General features: G+C 35.1%; 1 long non-coding RNA gene across 1 annotated transcript; it reads left to right on the top strand.

Moving 5' to 3' along the window:
* Positions 1–8,174: 8,174 nt before the first annotated feature.
* LOC120861103 lies at positions 8,175–21,297 on the top strand. The gene is made up of 3 exons (XR_005720493.1): positions 8,175–8,267; positions 8,645–8,648; positions 21,259–21,297. It is a non-coding gene; the product is annotated as an uncharacterized LOC120861103 (long non-coding RNA).
* Positions 21,298–21,501: the final 204 nt, after the last annotated feature.

Below are 21,501 nucleotides of genomic sequence, written 5' to 3'. Positions count from 1 at the left end.
ATTAAGTTATAAAACAGTTTAATCAGTTTTTGTTTGTGCCAATATCATCCTGAATCCTATTATTCTTTTTATTTTTGTAAAGTATAATAATAATTTGTCATCACTCGATTTTCCATCAAGACCTTTATCATAAATGTAAATTAATATTATAAATCTAAACATTGTTCAAAATTATTTTTATTAAGCTTATATTAAGCTCTAATTTTAAAGAAAAGTATTTATATTTTAATCTGTTATTTGCCATTTCTCAGCCAAAACTAATTTACAAATCTGCTCAACATAAAATAATGATTCTTTTTTGCCTAAATAACCTAACTGGTCTCTAATGTTACTTTTTGCTTACCTACAATCTAATCTTTCAGAGTATTTCTTACTGAACACAAAAATTATTGTGTTACCTCTCTTCTTACACTCTTCTATGGCTTCACATTTTACTGGAAAAAATACCAAATCATGGTTTAGCTATTAGTTGGCTGGGACTGTCATAACAAAATACCACAAGCTGGGTGGCTCTAACAACAGAAATTTATTTTCTCTGTTATGGAGGCTGAAAATCCAAGATCAAGGTGCTAATAAATCTGATTTCTCCTGAAGCCACTCCTTTGGCCAAGTCAAGACTCCTGGCTATTTCTTCCATTTCTTGTAATGACACCAGTCATATTGGATTAGGGCTCTACACTTATGACCTCATTTTACCTTAATTACCTCTTTAAAAGCCCTCCAAATACAATCATATTAGAGGTTAGAACTTCAGCATAAGAGTGGAGGAAGGCATAATTCAGTCCTTAAGGGTTTATGCTTCATGAGGTCTCTTTTTTACTCTTATATTCCCAGAGTCTATCATAATATCTTTCATGTAGTAGAGGCTTAAGAAATATTTGTTGAAAGAATTACAGAATGCAGTTAAAAACTCAATGTGTAATGTTCCTAACCTCTGTACATGGCTGTAGAAATAAGATGAAGACCTATTTTCACAGAACATAAACACATACACATCTAAATAAAATAGCATGTAAAGCTGTAGTTAGTTGCTAGGCACAGATTTTTCCACCTGTAAAATGGATATATTTTTTACTTCCAAAGGAGGAGTCTCAAATATACAAAGAACTAGAAAAATAATCACAGCCCTTGAGAAAGTCTCTGGATAGAACAATTTTCCTCTACAGTTCCTGTTTAGTGTGCTTTTGGTAGCCATCCCACTTTTGACCTAAGCTGACCTACAGAGTCTAGTAGTTCGCTTTGTGGGAACCTGCTGCATTGATGATACCCTTTCTTATGTGGAGCAAAGTTCCCACAAAACACACACATATAGTTTTGTAATTCCATTCATTTCCAAAGTGACAGGGTATTAGCTTTTCCTCATGCCCACTTCAGTGAGGTTGTTTAATACATTTGAAATAGCAAATCCCTTTGTCACAATCTGCTTTCATTCTGGGATACCTGAACATCTTAAGAGAGATTTTTAAAATTTGAATGCATTAGCTTTCACTTTTTGTGCTATAAAGTTCTATAGGCTTTGACCAATGCATAATATCATATATCTACATTGCAGTATCATTCAAAATAATTTTACTCTCCTAAAAATTCATTTGTATTTAAACTATTTAATCCACTTCTAAACCTGTGGCAATTACTGATTTGTTTACTGTCTCTATAGTTTTCCTATTTCCAGAATGTTATGTAATTGGAATTATATAGTATGCAGACTATTCACATTGCTTCTTTCATGTAGCAAAGTTCTTGAAGGTTCATACATGTTTTATTTTGGCTAAATAGCTCATTTTTTCATCACTGAATGATATCATTATATGGATACACCATAGTTTATTTATCCATTCATGTATCAAAAAACATTATTGTCGCTTCTAAGTGATTTTGAATAAAACTGTTACAAATATTTGGGTGCAGATTTTTATGAGGACGTAAAGTTTCAATTTATTTTGATAAATACCTATGAGCATGATTGCTGGGTTTTAGCATTCAGCTATGTGTAGATTTGTAAGAAAAAAAAAAACACTGCAGAACTGTCTTCCAAAGTTGGTGTACCATTTTTGCATTTTCACCAGAAATAGAGTTATTTTTGTTCTGCATTCTTACTAGCCTATGGTATTTGTGTTTGTTTTTTTTTAAAATTTTAGCCATCTAATATGTGTAAAGTGCTATCCCTTTGTTGTTTCAATTTCCAATTCCTTAATTACAAATGCTTTATATATTCTAATAGACAGGACTCCAAAACAAAACTTTAGTTGAATATTAGAAGAACTATAAGAGAGTTTTCAAAGGGGTTTGTACTAATGTACATTCCTACTATCAATGTAAAAAGAATATAGATATTGAAGTACTGAGTCATAGAAATTTAAGTAATTTAGCTAATGTAGTAGTCAATAAATGACAAATATGGGATTTAAATAAGGAAATTCAGAAGTAGATTCCTCTTCACCACCAAATTATTCCACAGACTACAAACAAACAAAAAATCATCCAACTGATACAGAAAGAAATGGAAAGTCTGACTTATCCTAACAACAAAAATAAAAAAGATTAAACCCATATTTTTAGCAAAGGCACAAATGAAATTCTAAATTTCTTCTGTGGTTGGTTCTACAAATAGTTAAGGGAATAAATATTTCTAATTTTATGCTGATTTCTCTAGGAAATTGAGAGAAAAAATACTCTCCAATGCATACTGTTAACCCAGTATAATTTTGATATGTAATCCAAAGAATATTATTTAAAGGACAGTGAAGACCAATCACACTTATTTTAATAAATATAGATATAGCAATATTGTTAAATATATGGAAACTGAAACCCTCAATATATGGAAAAGAATATCTCATGACCATATTTACTTATATGCTGTGCTGTGCTGTGCTTTGTTGCTCAGCTGTGTCCAATTCTTTGCAATCCCATGGACTGTAGCCCACCAGGCTCCTCTGTCCATGGGATTCTCCAGGCAAGAATACTGGAGTGGATTTCCATGCCCTCCTCCATGGGATCTTCCCAACTCAGGGACTGAACCCAGGCCTTCCATATTGCAGGCAGTTTCTTTACCGTCTGAGTATATAATTTATATCAGGATATAGATAATTAAGTAATTCATCATATCAACTATTTAAAAATATAAAACTATATACCAATTCATAGTCATCTTTACAGAGGTAGCAAAGTAATTTGTAGAATCAAGTATCCATTAATGATTTTAAAAAGCAAGCAAACAGAAGTTAGTTTATATAACTTGATAGTGTAGTAAACATCTCACTTAATTGTCAAATATTGACATCATTTCCACTGAATTTAAGAATAAAGAATATTGTCTATTCCGGGTTCTATTTAACATTTTACTCAAGCGTCTAAAAAAAGTATAGAGGCAAGAAAAACTACAGTTAAAAGTACTACAGCTGAATTATACTGATACATATAATATAAAAGGATCTAAGAATAAAAATTTGAATTAATAAAAGAGTCACAAAGATGATAGAAACAGAAAATATATGTATATATTTATATATATAATATGCATCTTATTTCTATCAACTAAATACAAACAAAAAATTAAATGTCCTATTTAAAATAGCATCTGAATATGATATACCTATAGATAACTTTTGCAATTATGCAAGATGTCCACATAGAAAATTATAGAATTTCCAACTCAATACCAGCCAAGAACTCTAGAAAGATAACATACATAGACAGACTTAATAAAAAATGATGATGAGTATAATATGATATTGCTTTCAGTTAGAAACATTTTATTAGAAGACATAATAGTGCTAAAAGTAAATGAGCTATCAAACTATGAAAAGACATGGAGGGACCTTAAATGCATATTGCTAAGCAATAGAAGCCAATCTGTAAAGGCTATATATTATATAGAAATACATGATTCCAACTATATGATATTCTTGTAAAGCTGTGGAGACAATAAAATTATTTGCATTTGTCAGAGGTGGAGGGAGCAAAGAGAAATAGATAAAGCACAGAGGAGTTTTAGGGTAGCGAAAATACTCTGTATATTATTGTAATGATAACCCTATGCCATTATACATTTGTCCAAACCCACAGAATATACAACACTAAGAGTGAACCTTCCTTGGTGGCTAAGATGATAAAGAATCTGACTGCAATGCAGGAGACCTGGGTTCGGTCCCTGGGTTGGGAAAATCCCCTGGTGGAGTACATGGTAACCCACTCCAGTACACTTGCCTGGGGAATCCCCATGGACAGAGAAGCCTGGCAGGCTACAGTCCATGGGGTCACAAAGAGTTGGACATGGCTGAGCAACTAAGCACGCATCACACAAGAGTGTATCTTAAGATAAGTTATGACCTTTGAATGATAAGGATGTGTCAATGTAGGTTCATTCTTGGTAATAAATGTACCACTCTGGTATGTGATATTGATAATTGGGGTATGGGGTCTGTCTCTGTGTGGAGGCAGAGAGAATAAGGAAAATGTCTGTACCATCCTCTCACTTTCTGTTTTAAACTTAGGACTCTAAAATCTAAAAAGTTACTTCTTTAAAACATTAAATCTAAGAATGGTGAAATATAATAAATGTTACCTTGTAATATATAACAAGTAACTATTTAGAAATGAAGTTGTACTAAAAATTAAGAATATTTTTTTAAGAAGACTTAATAGTCAAGATAATGTGATAATACTGCAAGGTAGATGAATAAAGCAGTAGGACAAAGTGATCCAGAAACTTATGGAAATATATGATGTGAGAAATACATTTGCAAGTATTAATAGTTAAAGAAAGGACTGACTTGTCAGCAAATGTTGCTGGCTATTGGATGACAATTCATCTAGAGCACTCATGTTTTTCTGCATATATTTTTGAGCAACAGCATCAACTGCCTTCGATTTAGATTCTTTTTTTCAAGGATTTTTTTTTTTTAAACAGGAAATAGACTGTCTCCACTACATCCCTACCTCTCCCCAACAAAAGGCAGTTCCCTTTACTGTCCCATTTACTAAACCTCATGTCTTCTGGTGCTAAACCTAGGCACATTTGCTGCAAATTATAACAAAGATAGTTTCTTTAAGCTCAGAGTTTCTCTCCTGTTATCTACCCCACTGCTTGTGTGGGTGTTATCTGTCCCTCTCCAAATTTTCCTTTGGGAAAGGGGACTTGGGAAATTTGTACACATGCTAGCTCTGGCTACTGCTAATGCTGTGATTAGTCAACTATTTTGTCTCTGATAGAGAAGTCATGTCTTTTGCCAACATATGTGAAATTCAGTATGCTAGCTTGTTGATTTGCAGTTAAGGGAAAATTTCAGTTTATTTTTCATGCTTGGCACTATCCTAATTGCATATCCATAAGGAAATTAAAATAGTGGGAAAAATCAAGCAAGTGGCTAGGACAAAACTCAAGACTATAGTTATCTCTGGGAGAGAACAGCAAGAAAGATTTGATTAGAGAGAGGTACTCAGAGGAGTTCCTGGTATGTGGACAATATTCTGCTTCTTCACCTGGATGCTGAATTTATAATATTTGTTTAAAATATGCTTATGGGTTTTATGCACTTTACTCTATGTTCTAAAAAATTGTTAAAATAATAGATTAGGTACTCAGCATGAGTAATATGTATTAAGCACTTAGGACTTTGCATACAGCAAGCAACTAGATAAGCTTTAAAAAGAAAGCAGCATGTACATATTTTATATTTATTACAGTGCTTAATTGTGTAAAATGTAAAGCAATAATCCTAGAAGAAAATAAAAGCAAATGTTAAGAATATTTGCCTCAATGCTGTGAATACAGCCTATTTATTTTGTCTTGTATCTTTACATTTCATTTTCTAATTTTTAAAATAATTAGTAGGCAAGTGGGATGTCACAGTTTCCTTAAGTAAACAAAAACAAAGCAAAAAGAATGTAAAACTTTTCTCTATCACGTGTACTACTAAACTGTGTGGACAACCTGTATAGATATGCTGATTTGTGGAAATAACTGCACATTTATGAGAGATTGTGATACTAGCAATCATACAGAATTCTTCACACTAAAAGCATAAGGCAAGATTCAAGAACCACAAGAGAGAATTCAGTCTAGATGTCTAAGTCAGAAACTCAGAAAGACTAGACAGGCTAAAGGGGTTTACCAGGATCCCGTGTGAAGCAAAGTATATGCCTAGCACAGAATGCTCAAAGTAGTCATTAAAATATATTTTTTTACTTGTTTTAGTAAAAATAATAAAAGATTAATACAATAATAGTGATTTTAATATGCAACAAAATATCAATAGGTAACATTTATTCAGTATTTATTTTAGAAGAAACACTATGTCAGCAATTCGCATGCATCATCCCATATAATTCTCTTTACAACACAGTGAAAGACAACTTCTACTACCATTTTACTTATACCTAATACCTGAGATTTGAGCATTTTAAAGTAATTAGTCTTAGGTCACATAGCTAGTATGTCAGGAATCATGGGAGCAGCTTGGCTTATTAGTCTAATAAGAAATGAAATATGAAAAATAATTTCATCCATGAAAATATGAAACCAAGAATACTGACATATTGTTTTAATCATTTAAATGAAAGATTCAGAATCTTTGGAATCATAACCTTCTCTGCCTTATCTTTTCTCAAACCCTGGTGTATGTCTCCACTTCTTTTATTTGTTAGTTTAGGAAGACAATAAAATTTGAAATTCTCTTTGGGAAATATTTAATGAAAATACATTTAATTGAAAGGCAAAGGAGAAAAGGAAAGATACACCCACCTGAATGCAGAGTTCCAAAGAAAGCAAAGAGAGATAAGAAAGCCTTCCTAAGTGAACAATGCAAAGAAACAGAGGAAAACAACAGAATGGGAAATACTAGAGATCTCTTCAAGAAAATGAGAGATACCAAGGGAACTTTTCATGCAAAGATGGACACAATAAAGGACAGAAACAGTGTGGACCTAGCAGATGCAGAAATATTAAGAAGAGGTGGCAAGAATACACAGAATTATACAAAAATGACCTTAATGACCCAGATAGAATAACCACGATGGTGTGATCACTCACCTAGAGCCAGACATCTTGGAGTGTTAAGTGGACCTTAGGAAGCATCACTATGCAAAAAACTAGTGGAGGTTATGAAATTCCAGCTAAGCCATTTCAAATGCTAAAAGATGATGCTGTGAAAGTGCTGCATTCAATGTGCCAGGAAATTCAGAAAACTCAGCAGTGGCCACAGGACTGGAAAAGGTCAATTTTCATTCCAATCTCAAGGAAGGACAATGCCAAAAATTATTCAAGCTGCAGCACAATCATTTCACATGCCAGCAAGGTAATGCTCAAAATTCTCTAAGCAAGGCTTCAACAGTATGTGAACTGAGAACTTCCAGATGTTCAAGCTAGATTTAGAAAAGGCAGAGGAACCAGAGATCAAATTGCCAAAATTTGTTGGCTCATAGAAAAAGCAAAAGAATTCCAGAAAAACATCTACTTTTGCTTCATTCACTATGCTAAGGCCTTTGACTGTGTGGATTACAACAAACTTTGGAAAATTCTTAAAGAGAGGGGAATACCAGACCACTTCACCTGAATCTTGAGAAATCTGTATGCAGGTCAAGTAGCAACAATTAGAACTGGACATGGAACAATAGACTGGTTCAAAATTGGTAAAGGAATACTTCAAGGCTGCATACTGTCACCCTGCTTATTTAACTTATATGCAGAGTACATTATGCAAAATGCCAGGCTAGATGAAGCACACACTGGAATCAAGATTGATGGGAGAAATTTCAATAAGCTTGTATATGCAGATGACCCCACTCAAATAGCAAAGGCAAAGAAGAACTAAAAAGCCTCTTGATGAAGGTGAAAAAGCAGAATCAAAAATCTAGCTTAAAACTCAAAATTCAAAAAACAAAGATTGTTGCATCATTTCATGGCAAATAGATGGGAAAATAATGGAAACAGTGACAGACTTTATTTTCTTGGGCTCCAGAATCACTGGATGGTGATTGCAGCCATGAAATTGAAAGCTGCTTGCTCCTTGGAAGAAAAGCTATGACAAACCTAGACAATGTATTAGAAAAGCAGAGGCATCACTTCGCTGACATAGGCCTATCTAGTCAAAGTTATGTTTTCCAGTAGTCATTTATGGATGTGAGGGTTGGACCGTAAAGAAGGCTGAGCTCCAAGGAATTGATGCTTTCGAGCTGTGGTTTTGGAGAAAACGCTTGATAATCCCTTGGACTGCAAGGAGATCAAACCAGTCAATTCTAAAGAAATCACCCCTGAATGTTCATCGGTACAACTGATGCTGAAACTCTAATACATTGGCCACCTGACGTGAAGAGCCAACTCATTGGAAAATACCTTGATTTTGGGAGAAATTGAAGGGATATGAGAAGACGGTGACAGAGCATAAAATGGTTGGATGGCATCACCAATTCAATGGACAAGAGTTTGAGCATACTCCAGGAGATGGTGAAGGACAGGCAAGCCTGGGGTGCTGCAGTCCATAGGGTCACAAAAATTCAGACAGGACTGAGCGACTGAACAACAGCATCTGTAAAATTTTTGTAACAAAATTACTAAAGTGATTATACTGAAATGGGATAATTTTAAATGAAACAAAGTCCTAGTTTTATAACTAACTCATTGCTTTTTTTCTGTTTGGTAGAGGAAAGTGACAGCATAAAAAAGTGAAAGGAAAAATCCTTCCCTTATGGAGCCCCTCCACAGATTTCCAGTCCATAATGTTCTCTAATCAATCTACCTCATATTCAAAACTATGCAAAATTATTTTTGGTGAAGCTGGATTGTTTTATGTGAAAATAATAAAATGCAACAATTTTTTCTTCATTACTCTTCTTTGACCTGTGTGTTTCTTCCATACCACAAAATCATCCTGAGAACAGCCGAGTATCCTACAGTTTAACTCTTTTATGATATTGTCTATGTAATACCATAAACCTCATATATGCAGATGATACTACTCTAATGGCAGAAAACAGAGAGAAACTAAAGAGCCTCTTGATGAGGGTGAAAGAGGAGAGTGAAAAAGCTGGCTTAAAACTCAACTATCAAAAAACATATCATGGCATCTGGTCCCATCACTTCATGGCAAATGGGTGGGGGAAAAGTAGAAGCAGTGACAGATTTTATTTTCTTGGGCTCCAAAATCACTGCAGAAGATGAAAAGAGTTATGAAATTAAAAGATACCTGCTCCTTTGAAGGAAAACTATGACAAACCTAGACAGTGTATTGTATAGCAGAGACATCACTTTTGCTGACAAAGGTCCATATAGTCAAAGGTATGGTTTTTCAGTGTCATGTATGGATGAGATGGTTGGATGAAATCATCAATTCAGTCAACATGAGTTTGAACGAACTCTGGGAGATAGTGAAGGACAAGGAAGCCTGGTGTGCTGCATTCCATGTGTTCACAAAGAGTTGGACACAACTTAGTGACTTTGTTTAGAAACAACAAGTGTAATACACTAATAATCAGCCCCACATATTAAGGGCTCAGTCCCACAAAACTGCTCCCACTCAGTTCAGGTATCAATCTCAAGTCCAAGTTATCACTTGTGCTTCTGATCGATCTTCTGTAGATTAGATTTCTATCATCCCCTCCTTGGATTGGTTTAATGTGCTAGAATGGCTTACAGAAACATTTCACTTACTAGATTACTGGTTTAGTATAAAAGATACAACTCAGAGACCACCAGATGAAAGAGATGCATAGGGTAAGTTATGTGAGAAGGAGCTTCCAGGCTCTCTGGGTGTGGTACTCTCCCTAAAACTCAATATGCCATATATTCAACAACCCAGAGGCTCTTCCAGTCTTTTTCATTTGAGCCTTCATTTCATAGGCACGATTGACTTAATAATTGTCTTTGTTCAGAAGATTAATTAAACGTCCATCCCCTTCCACTCATTAGATTGGGACATAAATTTCAACCCTCTAATAAAGTTGTTGGTTCCCTTAGCAGCCAGCTGCCATCATTAGGTGAAATCCAAAAGTCACCTTATTAACAAATACTTAAGTGTGGTTGGAAGGAGCTTGTGAATATCAAGATACCTTTATAGCAGCACTTATCAGTTAGGAAATAACCATGAGTTTTATGAGCTCTGTACCAGAAATACAACAGACCAAATATCTATTTCTTATTATAAATTACCTCACACGTACCCATATACATAAGGAGATTATGTGTGTGTGTTTCCAATCATGTGTATAAAGCATATGTGATTAATTATAGAGGAAGATTTTTGCTCAAAATGCTAAGGTCAGGTGGATGAAAACAAGTTTCAAGTGAAAAAACTTCAATACTGAACAACAACATCAAAACCTGTTAAGGCAGGAGATCCAGAGAATAAAGAATGGTGGAGAGACCCCCCAAAATGTAATGAAGAGATAACAGTATCCTCACCCTGCTTGTAAGTTTGTGAACTTGAGATGGAAACTCTAGACTTCTGTTACACTATGTATATGAAAATAAACCCAAATGAGGGTTAAAGATTTTGATCAGTCAACACCCATGTAGAGCAGCTTTGCAGACAATAGACATTTCTGAATTTTCCCAGGAATTCATCTACTTGATTTGGTATCTACCTATGAGGCCTGCCAGATTACTCAGGCTTATATAAAAATATGCAAGATACTACAAACACATTTTATCCATGAAAAAAAATTAAATAGCATATAATTTCTACTTCCTGAGCCCTCTTCTATCTTTCTCTGTAGATATTCCCATGTGGATGATGGTGGTGTTTGTGCAATATGCCTGCATGTATGCTTGTGTGGGCTTTTCTGTTTGTATAAGACAGAGCGAATGATGGTGTTAGTGGGGAAATAAAGACATTTCAGAAGTATTCAACTTTTGTTTTCAGATTGATCCTAAGTATTATAGTATTGGGACAAACCTATCTTTACAAATAAAGTGACTCAGATTCTAAACTTGTCTTTGAAATTCAAATTCAATAAAGTAATACAGTAATAACTATAATAATTTTATATTGTATTATTAACAATATTAGTAAATAATTCAAAAATTAGTGATTTTAAAACACTGTTTTAAATAACAGCTCAAAATCCTTAAACCTGCTGAGTTATGTTTACTAAAGAACTTAATAAACTGCTGCTGAAACCATAGGGTATGGTAATCTCTTCTCTCATGGTTTATTGCACAGGAAACACTATAGGAGATAGGCTTATAAAAGCTGATGTGTTGCATAAAATACTAATAAACAAGTGACTAAATGAGTTATATGAAAATGATTTTGCAGAATGTTTTGAGATTTATTCATTAGATATCAAGGACTGAATTAAAATAAATGAAAAACGCAAAAGTTTCATCATAAAACATCTTGGAGTAAGTATTGCTAACTTTATTCATGCACCATTGCTCAGATCATGAATAGAAGCATGTAGTCCTTGTCTATATTTTACTTTTTTGAAAATTTAAAGCACCTGAAGGTAGAGTATTGTGTTGGACAAAATTATTGTTTGAATATTCCTATAAGATGGTAAGGAAAATCTGAACAAAATTTTGGCCAGCTAAATATTTTGAGTAAAAAATTGTGTGGCATGAGCTTAAGAGATTGTAAAGTAGAAAATAAAGCAACAGAGATTATAGTGGAGTGAGGAAAATCCAACAAAGAAAGAAAACTGCTGCTCAGAAGACTGCACACTCCTGATAAATTGAAAATGCTTCAATTTACAGAATTAGAAAATTGATGTAGTAAGTATGGTAATTGACATGTAGCTTCTAGGAAATGATGAAACAACAGAAACTAGCATTAGCAGTTTGTTCCCAGTTTTTAATACTAGGTTCTCCAACTAGGGCTATATTTTATAGTAGGTGGTAGGAAGATTGTGAAGATTCAGAATGAAAGGGAAAAGGCTTGTGATTAATGGGGGCAACCATCCAGCTTGCAATTATCTCAGAAAGACTTTCTTGCTCAAAGTTAGAAAGTTATATATAACCTTGGAGAGGAAAGTATAGTAATAACATCTCTGACTGTTAAAAACTGCGAAGAGTCTGAACCTTAATTTTACTGCCTAATTTGCAAGGTATATCATCATGATTTCATGAATGCTAGAAGACACGGGACTCATGAGTCACGGGCAAGTGAAAGTTTTCTGCTTACAGTGTTGGGAGTAACCAGAGTACTGAAATTTTCTTGTGTCTATTCTCCAAGTCCCAATTCCCACAGGAAAACAAGGGAGTGGGTTATGTCTGCACATGGTGTATTTGCATCACCACTGAGGAATTCCAAGCTAAAATGAACCCAATCTTTATAATGAGCTTCTAGCAAACCTGCTAACACTTTGTCCCAGAGGGAGACATTATCTTTATTTTATGGACAGTGAATAAATCTTCCATTTTATCAGGAGGGAGACAGTATCTCAATATTCCAAGGATGTTCACTCTAAAATCATCCTTGAAAAGATAGTCTGGAAGAAAACAGCCAGTGCCTCTGCTCATGGGACATGCAGAAACATGAGAGCTCTCTGGAGAATTGTCTCCCAAAACTAGTGTTTCAGTGTGTGTCTAATACTTTTATAAACATCTTCTTTCCATTAACTGATTTTATCCTCAGAACTACAAGAAGGGGCTCTCATCCTAATTTTCATGAAGAAGAAAATTAAGCACAGAGAGGTAAGTGATTATCAGCTGGTATTTGGTTGTCTGGTTTAGAAGCCATATTCTTAAACCCTATGTTATTTATATCTATATCTATAGATAGGTATATATAAAGAGAGCATCATGGGATACTCACTTCTTCCACATTTTTGATATGATAGATGTGTATAACAGAAAAAAAAAAACAAATTCAGGATATCCATGTGCCCTAAATAATTGGCCTATTACAAAATGCAGTATTGAAAATAACAAGAAAATATTGGGAGTTTGGATTGAAGCACAGGAAAATAGTCATTTAAATGAATAGTACATAAAAAAGAAGAAGAAAAGAAAATAGATGGAGACCAGTTAAAGTTTCTACTATTTGCCAATTCCTACTAAGGAAATTGTAGGAGATATAGAAAGACAATGTGGGCTTCCCCTGTGTCTCAGTGGTAAAGAATCCGCCTGTGATGCAAGAGACACAGGAGATACGGGTTCAACCCCTGGGTCTGGAAGATCCCCTGGAGGAGAGTATGGCAACCAATTCTAGTATTCTTGCCTGGAGAATCCCATGGACAGAGAAACCTGGCAGGCTGCAGTCCATAGCGTCACAAAGCTTCGGACACAACTGAAGGCGGAGCAGGTGTGCATGCATAGGAAGAGAATGAGGTATGGCGGTGCACTTGTTTTCATTATTCTACATTTGTATTCAAATTAAATGTTTAATTAATTGCACCTCTATTTATAGAAGGACTTCCATATTCTAAACCAGTTCTTTTGCTGTGTTTTAATTGTTCAACAAAAATTCACTTAGCTACCAGTGGTAGCCAGTGTTCTAGGTGTTGGCATGTACAGTGGTGAATAAGATTGTCTTTGCAATTGTTGAGTTTATGTTTTAGTGGGGAAGAATAGCAATAAACAGACAATCAGATGTGGGCTATAAATAATTAATACACTATGAAGAAAAGTACAGCAGGGCAATGGAAAAAACAATGAGTAAATGTATTTTAAATAGAGTGTTCATGTAAAGTTCAAATGAGAATGTGTTTTCTCGCAAACATTCTAGATAAAATGTCTTTCTAATGTACATAACTAATGAATTGGTTTAGTAATATGCAGCAGTACCTATCTAGGTATACCATACAACTATTTTCTACAACATTGTGTTGGTGTGTCATCTCTTACTTTTTAAAACTTTTTATTTTATATTAGTGCATAGACAATTAACAATGTTGTGATAGCTTTAGGCACACAGCATAGAAACTCAGCCACACATATACATGTATCCATTCTACCCCCAAATCCTCTCCCATCCAGGCTGCCACATAACATTGATCAGAGTTCCCTGTGCTGTGTACTAGGATCTTGTTGGTTATTCATTTTAAATATAGCAGGGTATACAGTTGATCCCAAATTCCCTAACAAGAATACAGATTAATCAGGGTGAAAATTAGTAGTCATGAGAGGAAATTGTGGTTTTAACTAGAAATCATAATTTTTCCAGGTAGCTTGCCTTTTGTGATTGATTAATCTTTGGTTGTCTGGTTTTGTTTTGTTCCAAACCACAGATCCCACTCATGCATCATCTAATTTACCTTGTCATTAAAATCAACTCTGTATAGCTCTTCCTGTTGTGTATGGTCAAAAATGAATGTTTCTTTATCTGTAAGGTAGTCTGCGTGCTCTGGGAAATATTGCTCCCCAATATCTATACAATCTTCAGGAAACCTCTTAGCTTTTATTAAATGATCCAAAATAATATGATCCAAGATTAAATGATCCAAAATAATAAGTACACTGTATGGTGCCCAGACATGTATCTCTTGTATGTATATATACGCACATATATATTGGAGTAGAAAATGGCAACCCATTCCAGTATTCTTGCCTGGAAAATTTCATGGACAGAGGAGCCTGGGGCACTACAGTCCATGAGGTCACAGAGTTGGACATGACTGAGCATGCATGAGCACACATGGAAGCACATGTTTGTGTATATATGTATTTCTATGTGTGTGTGTATACACACATATATGCTTCTGTGCATACTTATGTGTGGTCAGTCATGTCCAACTCTGTGACATATATATATATATATATATATATAACTTTCTCTGTGTGTGTATATATATGTATATATCTCCCAGCAGTCACCTTTGAAAGGGAATTTGAATTCACTTTCAATTAGGTTCTCAAAATAGTTGAGATTACAGAAAGACATCAGGAGTCCTCAAAGGACATTATGTTTATTTTGAGAGAATAGGCCAGGTTGATTAAGAGGGCTAAATTTAAGAGGAACAAAACAAGTATGGATTATCTCTTGGACACAGTCACTATAAATAATTCCTTAACATTATTATATAGACTTGTTTGTTTATGTCTGTTTGGCTCTTAGGTCAGGAACTTAATTTTGTTTCTTACTATCTTTCTGGTATCTAGCAAAACAGGGTACAATGTAGACATTGAATAAATATTTCCTGAATAAATGATTTATTTCTGTAAAATTTTGATATTCATGTATTTGAATGAGTTTTAAAACATAATATTCTAATTTGTTCTCTAACTTTTTAAAAAGTTTTAAAGTTTATTGTGTTTATTAATTTTAGCTTTGCTGCATCTTCTTTGCTACATGGCCTTTTCTCTAGTTGTGGCGAGAGGGGGCTACTATCTAGTGGCAGTGTGTAGGTATTGTGGTGGCTTCTCTTGTGGAGCACAGGGTCTAGGGTGCACAGGCTTTAGTAGTTGTGGTCTGTGGTCTCAGCAATTGCAGCTCCTGGGCTCTAGAGCACAGGCTCAATAGTTGTGCACGGGCTTAATTGCACCACAGCACATGGAATCTTACCTCATCAGGGATCAAACCCATGTCTCCTGCATTGGCAGGTAGATTCTTTATCAGTGAGCCACCAGGGAAGCCCCTGTTCTCTAACTTTGTAAAGATGATGCAGACATAAAAATTGCAAAGCTGTTTTAAAAAAAAAAATGCTAGCCCTCTTGTGCTTGTAACTATCTTCTTTGCTCACATGGCCTGGAATTACAAAAGAAAGAAAGAGGTGGAGGAGGGAGGGAGGGAAAGGAGAAGGGGAGGGGGATGGAGGAAAGACAGAAGGAAAGAAGGAAGATAGAAAGCACAACCTAAAGCAGTAAAATTAGCTCAGCCACAGAGGCACAAGCTTTAAAAACTAAGAAAAATAAGATCAAAATGAAATGATTGCTGGTACAACTTTGAAATTGGAAAATATATCACAAAATGGCATTATGAAATAATAGCTGAGAAAAAAGAGGAGATAAACTGCATTTTTTTCCCTGATGCTGTTTTGTGGAATCACCTACTTTTCCTTTTTCTATTACTCTCCTGGGTTCTTGTCAGATTCTGAAAAGTTAGCCACCATTACTTTAATGGTCTAGATACAAAGGAGGCTGGTTATAATATTGACTTTGGAAACCAAACAAAATTGGCTTTGAATCCTGACGCTGACATCTTCTGGCTGGTGACCTTGAATGAGAAACTTACCTAACCTCTTCAAACCTCATATTTCATAGTATTAAAATAAGTATAGCAATAGCTAACTCAGATTGTTGCTATGAATACTACCATGATAAATCATATAATGGTTAGCTGATGACTGCCTCATTAGTGATCAACAGCTGGTATTTGATATTGTTGTAGGTAATGTTCTAAACAGATACATAATGAAACTTGATTCTAGAATGAATAGAATGGTTCTTTCTCATTGGTGTTAATAAATAACACTGAAAGACCTCTGGGGCCTATGGGAACAATAGTTTAGGGAACATTAATACACAAGCACCTCTGTCACCACTGTCCAGCCTTATTAATTTGATTGTGAGTTAGCATCAAATCCTAAGGATTATCAAATTTGGAAAGGAATTAATGCTCTGTACACTTATTATGTATCACGTACAATTCAAACTATATGACAAGTGTATCTCATTTGATTTATTTCTCATACTGATTCATTTGCCCTGTTTTTCACAGGAGAAAGAATATGACTTGGAGTGATAAATTAATTTGTCGATGATCATACATATAGTTAATAGAGAATTTGGGATTTGAAACTAGAGCCATCTAGCTCAAAAATGTATTATCTTCCTACTCTGACATGCTGACTTATCTATGACTTGGATTCACTGGAGTTTGCTCTAATTCTGAAACATCTGTCTCAGGTATGAGAAATCAAGTGGAACTGATTGTATAATGCCTAGAAAGCAGCAAATATGTAGGGTGAAATGCAGATTTGGTCCAAATTCCCAAAGTATTTGTCTTTTTACCCAAGTAAAATTATTTTTAATGTCTTATTTTAAGATCATGTATTTATTTTCATTGGCTTCCCAGGTGGTTCTATAGTAAAGAATCTATGTGCCAAGCAGGAAATGCAGGTTTGATCCTTGGTTGGGAAGATTCCCTGGAGAAGATAATGACAACCCACTCCAGTATTCTTGCCTGGGAAATCCCATGGACAGAGGAGGCTTGTGAGCTACAGTCCATGGGGTTGCAAAAGAATCATACATGACTCAGCGACTAAACATCAACAATTTATTTTTGTAATAAAGTCTTATAATTTTTTCTCTATAGAAGAACACCAAAGAGTCATTGTATTTTGCAAGTTAAGAAGGTTGTCTATCAGGCATTGTCTAGTGGACTGGGAATACTATGATAGCCCAAAAGTTAAAGAACTATCCTTGCAGGGTTCTGCTTCCCTGATTGCTCATTTGGTAAAGAATCTGCCTGCAATGTAGGAGATCCCGGTTTGATTACTGGGCAGGAAAGATCTGCTGGAGAAGGGATAGGCTACCCGACTCCAGTATTCTTGGGTTTCCCTTGTGGATCAGCTGATAAAGAATCTGCCTGCAATGCAGGAGACCTGGGTTTCATCCCTGGGTTGGGAAGATCCCCTGGAGAAGGGAAAGACTATCCATTCAAGTATTCTGGCCTAGAGAATTCCATGGACTGTATAGTCCATGGGATCGCCCAAAGTTGGACACAACAGAGTGACTTTAATTACTCAAAGCAATGGTCTTTCAAACTCACCCTTTAAATTGATGCACATTTATGACACTATGACTTAAACAATCTAGGCAGCTTAAGGATGTGATGAATTTCTTAATTATGTATTGGGGTACCTCACAGAACTCAAGCATAGGAATGAAACCAGCCCTCAACCAGAGGGACTCAATTGGAATATGAGGAGTACTCAGGAATCCACTCACTTTTATCTCTGCTTCTATGGTATTGTGGAATAAACAATTTTCTCCATTTCCCTATTCACTTTGTGAAACATGGCTATATAAAGCACATAGGTGTGTATATGTTACCTTTTGGAACATATAAACCTCTAGCCACTCACTCAGTGTCTCTGAATCCTAACTGCAAATTACAGGAGAGGAGAATCTGAGTAATCAACTTTAGCTGTGGACCTCATGTGGGGTGAGGAATGCTCTTGTGGAAGCGAGATGACTTCTGTGGAAATCAGCTATCTAACATCTCTACAACATATGTGTATATCAAATGTTCTACTTATAATTTCACACACCTCACTATCCATTCATAGACTTGAGTTAAAATATAAAAGCATAAGACTTGCTTTAGGTAGCAAAGTCTTCTCCCAGTCCTACCTATCTCCCTGCCCTCAGTGGGTGTGTGCATATGTAGTGTGCATGTTAATGGTACTGAAAGTGTTTTGCCTCTGTTTGCAAAAGTGGAGTATGTTGCTTTAAAAAACAGCAGGGCCATTTTCTGTATGTAAACACAGTCAATTTACTGAAGTAAAGAAAACTTAGGCCAGACAAGGGAAAGAAAAGGCAAAGAGTATGTCTAGGAAGATATATTATGTGTAATCACCTGAGCTTTCTGGCAGATGGAGGCTCAGTAAACAATAATGCTGTAATAATATTTGCACCCTGTGCAATTCCACACTAGTTCCATTGTGCCTTTGCCTTTGCTGTGGTCAGCACATATCTGCCTTTGCAATGTGTAATCAGAGGTGCCAGCTGTAGTGAAAGGGAGACTGTGGTATAGATGTCTCTCCACTAGGAATCAAGCAGTGACATCTACACTTTTATGTATGCTTGCTGACAGGCATTTATGATAATAACGTGCAAGGTTTGCTGACCCTGGTTTGACTCAATGTGTTTATTTATGATTTATCCATTCCCATTAGACTGCTTGTTTATGGATGCAAATATCATTGTTAAACAGAATGCTAAAATTTATTTTTTAAATAACATCTAGTAAATGCTAAATATTGTTGATAAGCTTTTATTTTCCTATGTAGTGATTCTGTGAACCTTAAAATCTAGCTATCAACTTAGCATAAAGCAAGTATTTTTTGTGTGAATAACCAACACGTCACACTTTTTAATAGTATGCTTATCATTTTAGCAAATAATTTTATAGGGCAAATTCTCTTAATTTAAGTGACTAATTTTACTCATCCATAGAGTCATAACAATAAAGTTTATATATATGTAGCTTATAGCTTTATAAACAAAATGAGGTTTCTAGTTTCTTTATCTTAGTTCTAAAGAAATTTATGTACATATATTAAAATATTCAGCAAAAGATTTTAATGAGGCTTTATATAATTTATGGTAGAAATTAAGAACAATGTAACAGCTAGGGTTTAGACTTTCACTCTTACCTCTATTTCTTCCTATAAGATGTTTAAATTCTTTTGCATCAGTTTATCCAGTAGTAAAATGGCAAATAGAGTTTTTTGAAAACCTAAATTGTTTAGCATATAGCTGACAAAATTAATATATATATTTTGTGTATTTATTAGCATTAATAATGATTAAATGATAATGGAAAATTAAAGAGTATTAAATAATGACTAGTGATAAATTAACAGTACTACACTAATTAACTGTACAAGAAAGTGATGATGTATTCTAAAAAGAAGGGGACACTATTTCAGTAAATATAGTCATTTCTAACTACATCTTATTACTCACTTCCCATCACCAAATTAACCTGATTATTTTACTGATGCAATGGATATAACTAGAATAGGAGATAAGAACATTTATCTTTTGTTGATTGGGGCTTCCTGGGTAGCTCAGCTGGTAAAGAATCCACCTGTAATACAGGAAACCCGGGTTTGGTTCCTGGATTGAGAAGTTCGCTGGAGAAGGGATAGGCTACCCAGCCCAGTGTTCTTGGGCTTTACTGGTGGCTCAGATGGTAAAGAATCCACCCACAATGTGGAAGACTGGGTTCGATCCCCGAGTTGGGAAAATCCCCTAGAGGAGGATCTCAGTCCCTGGGTTGGGAAGATGCCCTGGAGGAGCATACCTGGCTTCAGTCCCTAGGTTGGGAAGATACCCTGGAGTAGGGCATGGGAACCTATACTAGTATTCTTGCCTGGTATCAATATTCTTGTCAGTTCTTGCCATTGACAGAGGAGCCTGGTGGACTACAGTCCATGAGGTCACAAAGAGTTGGACACAACTGAGCCACTAAGCACATCTTTTGTTTTTAGAAATTCTAAAAAGTTGAATAAATAAGCAAACAAAGGAAAAAAAAATCACCTTTAGAACACAGTATATTTATCCTAAGGAGTTAATAAAGTTAACTTGGACAATAGCAAGAAATAAATTTTGTCTTATATAAACTTAGAGATTTCTGAAAATAATATTTTAAACTATGCATAAGACAATATATTTTTAAATTGATTTTTATACCTGGAAGATATCAGAAAGTAACCTTTAAAGCTCTGTTTATAAAACTATTGGAATCATAAAGAGAAAAGAGAATGTTACATTCTAAAGCAAATATGAAAATATACTTTGATTATTCTCCATTTTTTAATGAAGGGAGTATAGGCACCAACATGAACTAGAAATAAGTAAAGTTTAATGAAATGAAGATAAGTGATTTACCTGATAAAGAGTTCAAAATAATAGTTATAAAGATGCTCACTGAGGTTTGGAGAACAATGCATAAACAGAGTGAGAATTTTAGAAAAGGGAAAAGATAAGAAAGTAACAAACAAATCACACAGCTGAAGAACTCAGCGATTAAATTCAAATATTCAGTAAAGTGGTTCAAGGAAACTAGATGAAGTAGAAGGATCAGTGGACTCAAAGTCAAGGCAGTGGCATTCATCTATCAGAGGAGCAACAACAACAAAAACAAAAATGAAAAGGAGTGAAAGGAACCTATGGACAAATATTAACAGAACTGAAGTGAGAAACATATAACAATAAATAATGCAGGGAAAGTCAATAACACACTTTTAACAATGTATATTTTATCCAAAAAAGAATATCAGTAAGGAAACATTAGACTTAAATTGCATGTTAGACCAGATGGACATAACAGATATTTATATAATATTTTATCCAGTAGCAGTCATGAAATTAAAAGTCACTTTCTCCTTGGAAGGAAAGCTATGACAAACCTAGATAGCATATTAAAAAGCAGAGACATCACTTTGCCGACAAAGGTCTGTACAGTCAAAGCTATGATTTTTCCAATAGTCATGTATGGATGTGAGCATTGGACCATAGAATTGGCTGAGTGCTAAAGAACTAATGTTTTCAAACTGTGGTGCTGGAGAAGACTCTTGAAAGTCCACTGGACTGCGCAGAAATCAAACAGTCAGTTCTAAAGGAACTCAACCATGAGTATTCATTGAAAGGACTGGTGCTAAAGCTGAAGCTCCAATTCTTTGGCCACCTGATGTGAAGAGCCAACTCATTGAAAAAGACCCTGATTCTGGGAAAGATTGAAGGCACAAAGAGATGGTGGTGGGGGCGGGGGGCGGTGTGTGTGTGGGGGATGGGGCAAAGAATGAGATGGTTAGATAGAATCACTGATGCACTGGACATGAATCTGAGCAATCTCCAGCAGAGAGTGGAGGGCAGAGGCACCTGGCCTACTG

The sequence above is a fragment of the Oryx dammah genome, unplaced genomic scaffold, assembly GCF_014754425.2.
Source record: "Oryx dammah isolate SB20612 unplaced genomic scaffold, SCBI_Odam_1.1 HiC_scaffold_11227, whole genome shotgun sequence".
NCBI classification, from domain to species: domain Eukaryota; kingdom Metazoa; phylum Chordata; class Mammalia; order Artiodactyla; family Bovidae; genus Oryx; species Oryx dammah.
This window is presented reverse-complemented; position numbering and strand designations above follow the sequence as displayed.